Source organism: Canis lupus, chromosome 30, assembly GCF_048164855.1.
Source record: "Canis lupus baileyi chromosome 30, mCanLup2.hap1, whole genome shotgun sequence".
Classification (NCBI taxonomy): Eukaryota; Metazoa; Chordata; class Mammalia; order Carnivora; family Canidae; genus Canis; species Canis lupus.
Window position 1 is genome coordinate 22578077 of NC_132867.1, and position 14092 is coordinate 22592168.

Consider the following 14092-nt stretch of genomic DNA (forward strand, 5'->3'; position numbering starts at 1 on the left):
TTAAAAAAAATACAGGCAACAAAATGATTGATACATTAACCCATTCACACAGAAAATGTTAATTTAATGATTATTACGCTTCACATGCTCTTTTGAGATCTGGGAACATGGTAGGGAACAAAGCAAATATAATCCCTCATTTTATGGAATTTTAGTAATGGAAATTATACACCCCTAAAAAAGCCAGATATAAGATAATGTCTGATATTAATTGTCCAAGAAAAACAAGAACAGAGAGTTGTAAAAAAGTAGGGAAACATAGGTGTATTGAATAGTACAAATGCACCACATCCATTAAGTAAACATCATTCTTGTGAAAATATGAATACATTCAATAATCAGGAAGTTTCTAATCACCTCAGAGAAAAAGATTAAGGTTAAAGATTAAAGAGAAGATATTCCAGTCCGGGTTGTGATATGAAGAAATTCTTCCATTAGTTTGAAAGAAAAGTCTATATAGCACAATATTTAACAACAGTGAAGACCATAACTTGGTGGAGCTTGCAGGAAAGCTGGAAATCAACAAAGACTGCCCAAATAAAAACAAATACAAGTTATTTATTCAGAGATTGCTACGGTTAGGAAATCAGCCACCAATCCCTGTGTTTGTCAGAGATTTGAGACAGTCGGAATGTGGGGATGCCTTATGTAGAAAGAAAATTGGGGAGGAGGCACGTGGATGGCTCAGCGGTTGAGCGTCTGCCTTGGGGTCAGGAAGTGATCCCAGGGCCCTGGTATCCAGTCCTGCATTGGGCTCCCCACAGAAAGCCTGCCCTCCCTCTGCCTATGTTTCTGCATCTCTCTGTGTCTTTCCTGAATAAATAAATAAAATCTTTTAAAAGAAGAAGAAGAAGAAAGAAAAAAGGAATGTATCAGATATGCTCTGATTCAAATTTTTCTCAGGTGTAGAAAATAAAGACCACTCAAATGAGAACAAAAAGAGTCTATCTGTTCAGGCTTTGCTATACAAGGAGCCAGATATTATCACTTTCCTTTGTCAGAGTCTCAAAGTCAGGTAGGAGAGTGGGAAGGCTTTATTATGAAAAAGAAAGACAAGGCTTAAGAGTATGCTCTCACTGGGGACTGTTAGCATAAGGAAGCCGGGCATGCACTAATTACAAGTGGGCATTTTATGTGGTTTGGGGAGCCATGTGGCATTCTCTTGGCCCAAGTTAGCAGTAGGATAAAAAATAAAAGAAAGCTAGCAGTCATTAGCCAAGTCTTGACTCTTCCAGGCCAATAGCTGCAGAGGTTTCGGGGCTTGTTTCTGGAGAGGTTGTGAATTAGAGATCTGTTGTCATCTCTCATCTAGCCATTTTTCATTTATACATTCAGTCTCTCACTTGTGCTGTGCTACAGTGCCCAGATTCCCCCTTGAAAAGGTGAGGGATCTATCCCTTCAGCATCTGGAATTGTCTGCTACCATGCTCAAATCCATGTCTCCTCCCTTTTAAATAGCCTACATCCAATTACTGGTTGTGGTGCAGTTTGAAGACCCAAGTCGCCCACTCCAAGACTGAAGAGATATCAAGCTCCAGAGCGTCCCACGGGATTTGCAAAGGTCAAATTGTGACTGAATTGCAGTTCCACTTCTCTCTCTGTCCAGTCCTGTTTTTTCATTTCTTTCATTTGCTGCTCACAAGACCACTCCCAGTACACTTCCTTCAAGCTTATGTGTTCCCGAGAAACCTGATCCCCCACATCAGACACTCATGTTTTTCTGTGAAGGATGATACTTCCATACTTCTCAGCTAGAGATACAAGGTCTCTTTGGCCACACCTGTACAACAACTTGCAGTCTCCATTAACAGAATTGTTTTTAAACATGAGGGTTTATTATTTTAATTAAAATTGCATCATACATAATGATATATCTATATATTTATAGAGATATTTTTCAATCTAGGGGAATAAACGTCTTCGTGGGTTGGAAATTTATATACTGTCCAAAGCAAGTGTTTCAATTTCCCTTCCATGTTAGATTCTAATTTTTCATAACACTTTTTTTCACTTATTTCTTTTATTCTCTCCTTTATATTGAACTTTTTTATATAATGCGTTTTTCTGAAACTCTAATATCCAAACTTTGTTAGTTTCTCAGTTTTCACCTCATCTCATATCTTTCCATTGTGATTTACTGATACCTGCTCACATTTTTTTTTCTTTTAATGAAGTAAAAAATGCTTGGTTGTGCCACACTGAGAACTCTGCTCTCCCCTATTCTAATCATCTGTTTATTTTTGTATTCTGACTAATAAATTCTATGCACTTAAAGCAATAAGTAATAAATATTTATTAAATTATTAAAGTGTCTACATAGGCATAAAATCTGTTTGCAAATATTTTTCTAAAATGTTCTCAGAATTGATACTTATGTATTTACAACTGTCAATCAATAGGGATGGGATATCAAGACCTAAGGAAATATATAATTTCTTCAAGTCGTCGAACTCATTAGAGACAAGCAGGATTGGAAGTGGTATTAAAATCTATAAATAATTACTAGAGAACACTTGATCAACTCATTCATTTTTCACATATGAATTATTTGGTTATCTTGAAATAAATAAAATAATTGAAAAGAAATAAGATAAGATAGTTTAAAATGGACTTGATTCATCATATTTTATTTAATTATGTTTCCTGCCATTTATAGGCACAGCCATTTGCCAAATGTTTCACACACAATACATTACCCATATCAACTACCTTGAATGTCAAGCAAATACTAATGTGTACTTCGGAAGTGCAGTAATGGGGAAACAGAAGTTCACTTCATTATCATGCTGAATACCTGGTGATTAAAACAGGTCTCTCTACTAACAAGAACTATGCTTTTGTCATTTCCACCACAGGCTTCTTAATATATTGTTAGGTATTTTTACACCTGAGTTACATTTTTGTCCTATTACTTTTGTACTTTTTAAATAAAAATCTGAAAATGAGTAAGATCGTAAAGATGCTTTATTTTTTATTATACTGGAGAATGTTTCTCTAAGACTCTCACAGTCATTTCTAATGTACCTCACTGATGCCAAGCAATGAATTTCACTTGAATTCTCTTGAATTGGCTTCAAAATGTAGTAGCTTTTAATTAATCTCTTCTTTGCTAGTTTTTCTCTACTTTACAATCCCCATTAACTTTAAATAACGTGTCTCAGGCCATCAACTTTTATGCTTTTGTTTTTTTTTTTTTTTTAAGAGTTTGAATAAATTTAATTACTGAATGCTTTCCCAGGGTTCTACAGCTTTGGTAGACACTTACTTTCCTTTCTATTTTTTTTTTTTTTGTCTTCACAGATCATATTGATGACTGCAATTTCTAGGATATTAGCCATATTTTTATGTTCCTCTCCACAGGATGTGTAAAAACAGATGTCAATCTTCTCAGTTCAATAGAAGTGGTATGTTTATGAAAATATTAAAATGGCAAGTATTCACAAGAACAATTTTATGCATTTTGCTTATTTATTTTTTAAAAGATTTTATTTATTTATTTGAGAGAGAGAGAGAGCACAAACTGGAGTAGGGGCAGAGGGAGAGAACATCAGGCAGACTCACCATAAGCAGGGAACCTGACACAAGGCTGGATCCTATGACCCTGATACCATTGACCAGTGCTCACCCAAATGAGCCACCTAGGCACCCATAATTTTGCTTATTTATATGCATCTGTCCTGGCAATCTTCTGATTCTTCATAAATAATGAAATCTTTGTTATTTTTTCTTTAGTATGTAAATATATAAATATTTTTCTTAAATATATAAAAATATGAGAGAGAGGGAAGGACACAAAGTGATCAGTATGTGACTATTCACTACAGTAGTTCACAATTATTTGCTAAGCCCAAATTGGAACTGAATTTACCACATTTCAAAAACAGCTGCTACAAGAACAGCTCTTTAATTTTCACACTCTCATGAAAGTCTGCCCACCAGAAAATTCATGCCTTTGAAATAGAAATTAAACGTGGGTGAAAGAAAAGTTCACCAGCATTTGGAGCATCTAGAAAGAAAGCCAACATCTGCTCTTGTTTGGCCAAGGAAAAGGAGAAATAGGGTGCATGCTTTTGTATGGACGCTGTTCCATGTCAGGGCACACAGTTGGGAAGACAGAAAGCAGACTTCCTCTCTTTTCAAGCAAATAATCTTCTCTTGTGTCCTTTTATCTCTGCTCTATTTTGCCAGCCACCACACAGGTATGCCATTTCAGAATAGCAGAGCAAGAAGATGGAAGGAAACTTGATTTCTCACACAATGTCACCAATATTCCCTTCTAGGACTGCTGAATATCAGATTATTATGAAATAGAGAAATCGCTTTCTAAATCATCTCATTTGCCATTGTTTTATCCCCCTCCCCAAGTTATATTTAGATTCCAGGTAACATACAGTGTAATATTAGTCTCAGGTATAGAATTTAGTGATTATCACTTACATACAACACCTGGTGCCTATGACAAGTGCCCTCCTTAATCACCATCACCCATTTAACCTACTCTGCCGCCTCCCCCCACATCCCCTCTGGTAACCATCAGTTTGTTCTCTATAGTTAGGAATCTCTTTTTTGATTTACTTCTCTTTTTTTTCTCCATATGTTTGTTTTGTTTCTTAAATTCCACATACAAGTGAAATCATATAGTATTTGTCTTTCTCTGAATGACTTATTTTGCTTAGCCAAATTATGGAAAGAGCCCAAATGTCCATCAACTGATGAACTGTTAAAAAAGAGATGGTATAAATACACAATAGAATTTTACTGAGCCGTAAGAAAAGAATGAAATCTTGCCATTTGCAATGATGTAGATGGAGCTAGAGAGTATTATGCCATTATGTTTTAATTGTTTGGTGTTGCAGCCAGGCCTGTATCCTAAAAAGCACAATTGTTTCTTTACAGGTAAACCTACGGGAACACCTGGAAGCAAACACAAATAACTCCTATAAGAGAATAAATAAACAAAAAGCAGCTGAACATAGACTCCCAATAGAAATCACAAAATAGGAAGAGATACACACTAAGGTGGTCATGTTTCAAGCAATTCATGAAATTAGCCTACCTTGTTATGAAGGAATATTTCTGAAGATGTCCTCAATGGTTATAGTCAGTAAGTGTAATGTCTCCCTGGCCATCCCACAGCAAAACCAATCACTGTATTTAAAGGCATCATAAGAGGACCAGATGAACTTTGATGATAACCAGTTTGACCTGTAATAATATGGTGAAATTTTCCTTTTTAGAGGTAAAAATCAACATTATTCATTTCCAAAAGGATGGGTAATCGTCTTCATTGAGATGAAAAAAATTGTTGTACAACATAGAATATATAAAGGAAAGAATCTTCATAAAAACAGCATTGACTCTAGGCGGAGACTAATGAGTTAAGTCGAATACCAGAAATTCAGTGTATGTTTGATGACTTTCTCCACAGCGCGGAATAAATCAACTTACATCAGAACTATTTGTTTTTGTACACTATTGGTCAGGAGACTGCCACATTATCTTCCCAAGGTCATGACAAAGCCTTGCCAGATGCCTTATCAGCACTTCTGGAACAAGCTGAAAATTCACTAATGGTAGCATTATTGTCTAATCTTATTTTTAAGGTGAGTAACCTAGTTACTACTTGCCAAAAGGTGAGTTCTAAAGAGCAGAAGATTCTTTAGAAATCAAAAAATAACCTTTGTAAAGGATTTGGGAATTTAAAATAGTAGAGCAGAAAAGGGGAAAGAAACTGGAAGATGGAAAAAGACCCATCAACTATGGTAGATCATTTACTTAAAATGTTAGTTTTAAGTGCTGTCATTTACAAAGATTCAGCTAGTTTGAAAAACAGCTTCTTGAGTTTTCTAATTTCTCTCATCTCCATTTTTACTTCCCTGAAAGGTTAGAGATCTCCCATTATTGTCTCAGGCTTAATTAATTCTGCATCACCAATACATATTTATTAATTTGTAGACTTCAGGTGTCAGCCTGGACACAATCACTTCTTGTTGAAACATTGAATTTTGAATATTTTTAATAAATACAATAAACTTGTTGTACTTTTTAAAGCCCCTTTTATCCCACAACACCCTGTCTCTCTTATTCATGTGTATGGTAATGTGTATATCCTACAGAACAAGAGCTGTAAGTTGCTTAAAACAAACTCAGGATCAAGAAAAAAAATAATTGATAAATATATTTCTTAAATTTTCAATGATTATTTCTGATTGGAAATTATCTTGTCTAAGTTTCAAATGAAGAATTGTTTTGCCTCATAAAGAAGTTCAGATGTAGTCTGATTTGCTCTATCTGATGGTTTTTAAAAGCTTTGCTAATTAGGCTTAGTGGGCAAGAAATGGCTCTCTGCAGAGACTGATAAAGCTACAGGAGTGAGGGATAATGCCAGGAGCATGGCAATTCAGGAAAATGAGTTTTTGAGACTGTGCCCTGCGTGATTTGCTGATACTGTAACAATCTGAGGTGGCAGCAAAAGAAAGGGACAGATGGCAGGAAACAAAGGTGTCAAATAAGAGTGTTGGTAAATTTCAGAGTTACCTCTTGTTATGGGCTGAATTGTGTTCACTCAAAATTCATATGTGGAGCTCTTGACCCTCAATACCTCAGAATGGAGACAGAATCTCTATAGAGCTATTTAATTTAAAATGAATTCATTAGGGTGAACCTTAATCCAATAAATCTACTGTCTTTTTCTTTTTTAAAAGGTTATTTATTTAACATTTTAGAGAGAGAGATAGAGCATGACAGAGAGGGGCAGAGGAAGAGGGAGAGAAAATCTCAAGCAGACTCCCAAGTGAACATGGAGCCCAATGTGGGCTAGATCTCATAACTCTGAGATCATGACTCTGAGATCATGACCTGAGCCCAAACCAAGAGTCTGAAACTTAAACTAACTGAGCCACCCAGGCATCCCATCTCATGTCTTTACAAGAGGAGATTAAGGCACAGAGATATAGAGATACCCCGGACACATGCATGCACAGAGAGTTTACCAGGTGAACACACAGTGAGAATGTGGCCATCTATAAGCCAAGAAGAGAGGCCTCAGAAAAAACAAACTTGCTCCTACTTCAATTTCGAATGTATAGCTTCCAGAACTGTGAGAAATAAACTTTTATTATTTTGAAATTATTAGATTATAAAAGTATTAAATATTAATTTTATTTAGTAAATGAATGAAGTAAGTGGTCTGTTGTTTAAGCCACTTAATCCATGATATTTTGTTATAGCAGCTCCAGCTAAGCCACAAATCCAAAGATTTTCATAGAAGATTTAGTAATTCAGGAATCCAGTTACCCTGCTTAGCACAAGTAAATAGTAGAACTACAGAAGGCAGTGAGTTGGGTCAAGAAAGTGACCTAACTGTCTCTCTTTCTGGCCAAAAAGAACCCAAAAGATAAATGACATCTTGTTTTTTGTTGCTGTTGTTGTTGTTGTTGTTGTTGTTGTTGTTGTTGTTTTTCTGTACTCTGCCCTGCTACTCAAGACTGGCCTTGTTTTCACTTTGTTCAAATGATTTCTAAATTTATTTTTATTCTACCTAGTAATTCTTACCTAATGCTGGCTTTTATTGAAATAAAAAAAAATAATATCACTTAAGGAATTTCAGGTATGTTAGCATTGAATGTGAGTCTGGGAATGCTAGGAACCATTCCCACATTCATAAAACCTGAGACAGCCGTGATATTGCAATAGTCAGCTAGCAAATATGGATAACAATCAGATTTGCCATTCAGGGTTTATTCTGCTCAGCCACAAGATTAGTGTAAATATGTCCCAGAATTCAGATTGAGTAGGTTCTACAACCATAACCCCAGTGATCATCCAGGTATGAAGGGCTTCTATGAAACTTTGTATGTTTGCTCTTTTCCACTTGGATTTCTCTCATATATGATGATTGTTCTATATAGATGAAGGCCACTCATTCTTTGGTGAAAAGTAGAAGTAACTATTAGTAAATTGATTTGAAATATATGATGTAAAATATTATTTGGAATTTTCAAATTCTGCCCTTTACAAATCTTCATATAATCAGGTTAAAAGTACAGAATACCAGCTCACAAGAAAATGAATAACTGATTTCTTCCAAGAATTTATGGAGAAACTAGAGAAAGTAAATATCAGAAAAGGAAAATGATCAAGTCCCCTACCTATCCATAAAGAAAAATGTTAGTCTATCTAATATGATTTGAAAATATTAGGTAGAAGAATTTTAGGAAAAGCTAAGACAAATGAACTACTAATGCAGTAGATTAAATAGGGGGAAGATTTTCTTGTGTGAATTTGTTTATCTTTAATAGATGAATTTGCTATTTAAATGTTTATTATTTTTGTTGCATAAAGGAAACACAGAAATCTATGGAAACATTCAATACCACAGAACTGTAGAAACAAATTATTGGAAGAATAATAACCATTTTAATTATCTTGAGGTAATGTTAAAATATATATATTTAAAAAGTGCATACATACAAATATACAAATATAGCACACTGTCTTGATTATTATAAGATTTTAGTGTATCTTTAAGTACATACTCTGACCTTGTTATTCTTCAGTATTCTGTTGGATATTTTGATATTTTGCTTTTTCATATAAGCTTGGATAAGTTTGTTGAAATGTACAAAATAAGTTGCTGAGATTTTGATATGGATATGGATTCTGTTGAATCTAAAAACAAGTTGAGAAGGGCAGCCATTTTGACAATATTGGATCTATCAATGAACATGAAATATCTCTCCATTTATTTAGATCTTCTTTGATTTGCTTCATCAGACTTGGTAGATTTCCTCATATAAATCTTGAATGTATTTTGTTGGTATAATAAAATTGTAGATAATAAATATTGTATATATTTATACATATTTCAATGTTTTAATACTGATTCATATGGTATTATGTTTTTAATTTTGAACTCCAATTATTCATTGCTGTTGTATGGGAAAGCAATTGACTTTAGTATACTAATCCTATATTCTGTAACCTTAATATAATTGCCTGTTAGTTCTCATGAGTTTTTTTTTATGGCTGATCTTCTGCAATTTTTTTCGTGTAGACAATCATTTCATCTGCAAACAAAGATATTTTCTTCCTTCTCAATCTGTAGATTTTAATACCTTTCTTGTCTTAACTGCATTTGTTAGTACAGTGTTGAAATTGAGTGGTGAGAAAGGATGTCCTTGCCTTGTTCCTGAGCTTAGTGGGAAAGCATCTAGTTTCTCCTCATTAAGTATGAGGTTAGCTATAAGTTTTAGTAGAGGTTCTTTACCAAGTTGAGTAAGTTTATCCCTATTAGAATAAATTTTAAAAGACTAACTTTTAATTTAGGCTTATCAAGCTAATGAATGCAGTACTTACATCTCATCACAATGGAGATAGCTTCAAGTTAACAAGTTTTGGTACACAATTTTGTTTGTTTTGTTTCATTTTGTTTTGTTTTGTTTTGTTTTGGTACCACATAGCACAAATTATTCGAGATAATTCTGTTTAGGAATGTATTTTCAAGAAAGAAAGAAGGAGACATTAGTGTGATCCACAACACTAATGGATATTGATTATCTTTCCCTGAATCAAGATCTCTTTACTGTGTTTGGATATATTCCAGTCTTGTGAGTCTTGGTCAGTGAAAGAGACCACAACTCACCATAGAAATTTTGAAAATCTAAGCATTTACTTTCTTGAGTTGTCTTGTCCTGGGATGTTGGAGCTGGATTAAGGCTCAGGCAGCCAATGAACACAACTCCTACTTCCAATTCAGAGCTACTATCACAAAATAGTATGCATAATGGAAATTTTACCTTATTTAAAATAAGATGTGGACAGTAGTGACACTAATTACAACAGCAACATCCAATTTATAAGAGCAGCAGTGGCTATGGTATCAGTGTTGCTATCCTATGCCCAGTGCCATTAGCATGCCTACTTCCTAAAATTAAACCCCTGGAGCTTTCCTTCAGGTACCCCCAAACTGTGGCTGCATAATACATGCTACTGTTAGCACTCAACATCTATTTATTAAGTGTAGGTTCAGTTGTGTTGTCTGGTGCTGAGGGTGATACTTGAGATGCAGTTTAACTTCAGTTCTTTATCATTTTTTAGACTATTTCTAAATTTTAGTTTCAAGTTACCTACCAAAGTATTAACCCATCCAATATTCTTTTATTAAAATTATGTTTATGCTTTAATAAGAAAGAATTCTATTGCTTGCAACTAAAATTCCTTTGTAACAGACTAGCAGCACTGATAATCTTCTATGGGTGAGATATAGGCACATAATGGCTCTTAGATTTCAAGGAGTTATAATATATAATTCTTGATCTCAATAACTTGTGATTTATACGGGGAGATCAAACAAAAAGATATGAATATCTAATTAAAACCCTACCAAAATACAATAGTAAAAGTATATTACATGATTTATTCCTAATATGTGGAAAGTATATATTTTACATGCAGTAAACTCGGAAAAAATATCTTTGAGTTGCACCTGTGCATGAGGACTTTATCAAACATGAAGCTGAATCATTGGGAAACAATTTTTCAGGTAAAGAGGATGTGAGGAGGCATAGTTCTGTGAGGAGTGGTAGAGTCTTATTTTTTTATGATCAAGATATGCTATATGTATAGTTAGTAAATGTTTGAATAGATGAATGGATGGATTAATGGATGGATGGATGGTTCAATGGATGGGTGGATGGATGCAAAGGGACAATTTAACAATTATTAAAATATGAAAGCATTAAAATGCAAGTTCTTTCAACAGATAGTATTTTCCTTGATGTAATAAGGTTAGATAGGTGAACGTTAAATATCAACACGAAAAGTACAAGATACAGACTCAATTTGGGGAAAACAGAAAGAAAATTCCTGGGATGTTAGGATTATCAAGTAGACATCAGAGAGTAATTGAAGGTTGTCAATCTTCTACTTTCAGATACTAAAACCCAGACATGAATGCACAGGTAATGAAAGCAAATCGAGGTAATTTGCATCACCTGTTTATTATGGAATATGCCAAGTGATTAATTCTCTTGATTTCAGACCACAATTCCAAAGTCCCTGTATGATTTTGTTTTGATATATTCATAGAGTCCAGATAATTTTCCTGGAGAAGTTATTCTTTTCAAAATAGCTACTGAAAATTTTAATATAGGGGCGCTTGAGTGGCTCAGCCAGTTAAGCATGTAATTTTTTATTTCGGCTCCAATCTTGATCTCAGGGTTGTGAGATCAAGCCCCATATCAGGCTCTGTGCTGGGCAGGACCCTGCTTAAGATACTCTCTCCCTCCCCTTTTTCCTCTCTCCTTCTTCTCTGCCCCCACCCCAGCTCTCTCCAAAAAAAACAAACCAAAACAAAACAAAACAAACAATTAAAAAGCCTTAAAAGTTTTTATTTATTTGAAAGAGAGAGAAAGAGAGTGAGGGGAGGGACAAAGGGAGAGGGATAAACAGACTCCCTTCTGAGTGCAGAGCCCAACTCAAGACTTGATCCCACAAACCCTGAGACATAACCTGAGCTGAAATCAAGAGTCAGATGCTTAACTGACTGAGTCACCCAGGTGTCCCTAAAAAAGATTTTAATGTAAATTTATATGAAGATTTTCCAACATTGGGGAGCTAATTAGCTTTAAAGACATCGATAGGGGCAGGAGGTGCTGGGCATGGGGACCAAGTAAAGCAAGCAGGAGACACAAAAATAAAAATAAACAAACAAATAAATAAATAAATAAATAAATATCAATAATTATTAATAATTTACAGTGAAACTCCAAAATGATCCAAAATGACTGACACCTACTCCCTACCTCTCCCTGCTATAGCCAATCCAAGCAAATATAGATATTCAATATATAGTTGAAATATAGACACAACACAGTAATCTGCATGTTTAATCACATAGAAGACTACATACCTTCTTTTTACTGTCTTTTATGGGTTTGTATTTTCCTAATTTTCTCTTTATCTTTTTATTCAAATCCTTAAAAAATATTTCGTATAACTAAAGCATGTGATGATAATTTTCTATGTAGATGTTATCTTTTTATTTTAGTCATATTTTCAAAACAATATTATTCATATGTAATTAAAAATAATTAGAAAATATTGATGATTAATGATTGCACATTTAGTGTAATTTATTTCATAAATCATGTTGACTTATATACTAAAAATTATTTTCAAAATGTAGAAATATTTTATAGTTGCTCATTAAAACAACTATGAAAAATCTTCAGGGCTTGAAATTATATGGCCTTTATCATTGTGTAAGCTTTGTTTTTATCATCATGTAGATTATCTCACTTATTTTGAGTTTTATGTTTTAGCAGGCACACTCTCCTCAGTACCTAGATATGGAAAGGGAATGCTAATAAGAAAACAGAAATAAATGTGTGAAAATGACAACATAGTGACATACATATACTACTCTACTAGTTGTCAATGAAAAGTCATCAAGTACCTGATGCCAAGTTAAATTAACATGAGGTACTTCTCAATGAAAAGGGGTTAATTTTCCCCTCTGCAGAAGACAAAAATGCACAGTGACAACAGTTTTGACCCCGGGTTTCAAAGCAAATAGATTAAAGGCTCATGATATCAGACATACACACATTTGGCATTTTCAAAATTTTTAAGTTCATACAAGAAAACTTTGGCCATAATATGTCTAAAGGACACCAAGGTGGTTTGATGTTGTTCTAAGGGAATAGTTCTCTTTTCCAGAATAGACTTGCATTACCTGTCCATTCAAAATTTGTTGTAATTGAAAGAACCCTAATGTGGATGCTATCATTCCCTAGGGGATAACAGATAGATTGCATTCCTATTTATGGATATCATCTTCAGATAGAGACATAGAGAGCCACATTCAGACTGACCAGATTGAGGAGGAAAAGAAACAAATATGAGAAAATTATATTCATCTTCAAAATTTAGATAAACTTATTTAATTGGGATGCTGTTTGGAGCATCATAGGATTATTTCTACTCTATTTTATCCCTTTTGGTATTCATAGGACTGAGATTCACTTTCTGATACAGTAATATTATTACCAATTGAAATGTATCTAAAACACAATAGCAAATATTTGCCAAAATAACTTGACTTACTCACTCATAAACTTACATTACTCTAAGTCATTAAATTACAGCCAGACTGCCACTATATACAGTTGTGTGCATTTAAAATGGAATGTAAAAAAAGGGCTACCACACTTTTATTTCTCTAAATTTGACAAACTTAAGTGAGTGCAAATAGAAGATCAGAACAAATTTGTTAAAAGAAACTATAAATTCACTTCACAAATATGTCCCAAAATAGTGTCCATGCAGCTCATTACACTTATATATGAATTACTTTAAAAATCATTAACCCTGTACTCACAAAAGTTATCAATAAAGATAGGAACTTATATTTTACACAGTTTTATAAACTTCAGACACTACATTTTTAAAGAAAGTTTTAAAGATTGTATTTTAACACATGTTGAAATAATTTTTCAAGAAATATTTTTTTCATTTAAGGCATGGATGCCTTCTATGGACTTCATGTCCATATCTTTAAGCATTGCCTACATTTATTTACATTTTGACACAAATTCACTCTCAAACAAAAATAACACCAGTATAAAATTTTTGCAACACCTTATTTCAAAACACTTTTGTTGTTTTGTTGTCACAATGAGTGATTTACTGAAAATTTCATCAGACAAAACATTAAATTTAAAATAGTAGAAAACGGATCATATGTGAATAGGAAATACTTTTTATATTTTAAATGCATAGAACTAGACAGATTTCATCTTATAAATAATACTATTAATATTGGTAAAAAGGTTGCAAGTATGAAAAGACAAAGGTAATAACAGAAGTTTATGAATGCCAAATGATATATTATGTGAGAGTTTACCAAAGTCCCTGTTTTGTATTGATTTACTAATTTACCACACAAATTGGAAAATTTTAAAGCGTTCTGTGCACATGATAAGTAGTTAGTATATGTGGAAATGAATAAAAGCTAAATAAATACATGAATGAATAGATGCTGGTAAAAGTATTAATTGGAATGATAACATATTGCCATGAGTTCTAAATC

At 33.6% G+C, this 14092-nt stretch overlaps 2 long non-coding RNA genes across 5 annotated transcripts in view; one reads left to right on the forward strand and one right to left on the reverse strand.

Moving 5' to 3' along the window:
- LOC140621288 (uncharacterized) overlaps window positions 1-5417 on the forward strand; it is a 37847-nt gene extending 32430 nt beyond the window's left edge. For 2 of the 4 annotated variants that reach the window (XR_012021015.1, XR_012021013.1), the window contains 3 exons: window positions 2657-2810; window positions 3301-3404; window positions 4897-5417. This is a non-coding gene — a long non-coding RNA (uncharacterized lncRNA). The remainder of the gene's footprint in view (window positions 1-2656; window positions 2811-3300; window positions 3405-4896) is intronic. The other 2 variants (XR_012021016.1, XR_012021014.1) reach the window with 2 other exon arrangements.
- The window catches only part of LOC140621287 (uncharacterized), an 80981-nt gene that overhangs the window by 23825 nt on the left and 43064 nt on the right, over window positions 1-14092 (reverse strand). Inside the window, exon 2 of the long non-coding RNA XR_012021011.1 lies at window positions 5057-5205. This is a non-coding gene — a long non-coding RNA (uncharacterized lncRNA). The remainder of the gene's footprint in view (window positions 1-5056; window positions 5206-14092) is intronic.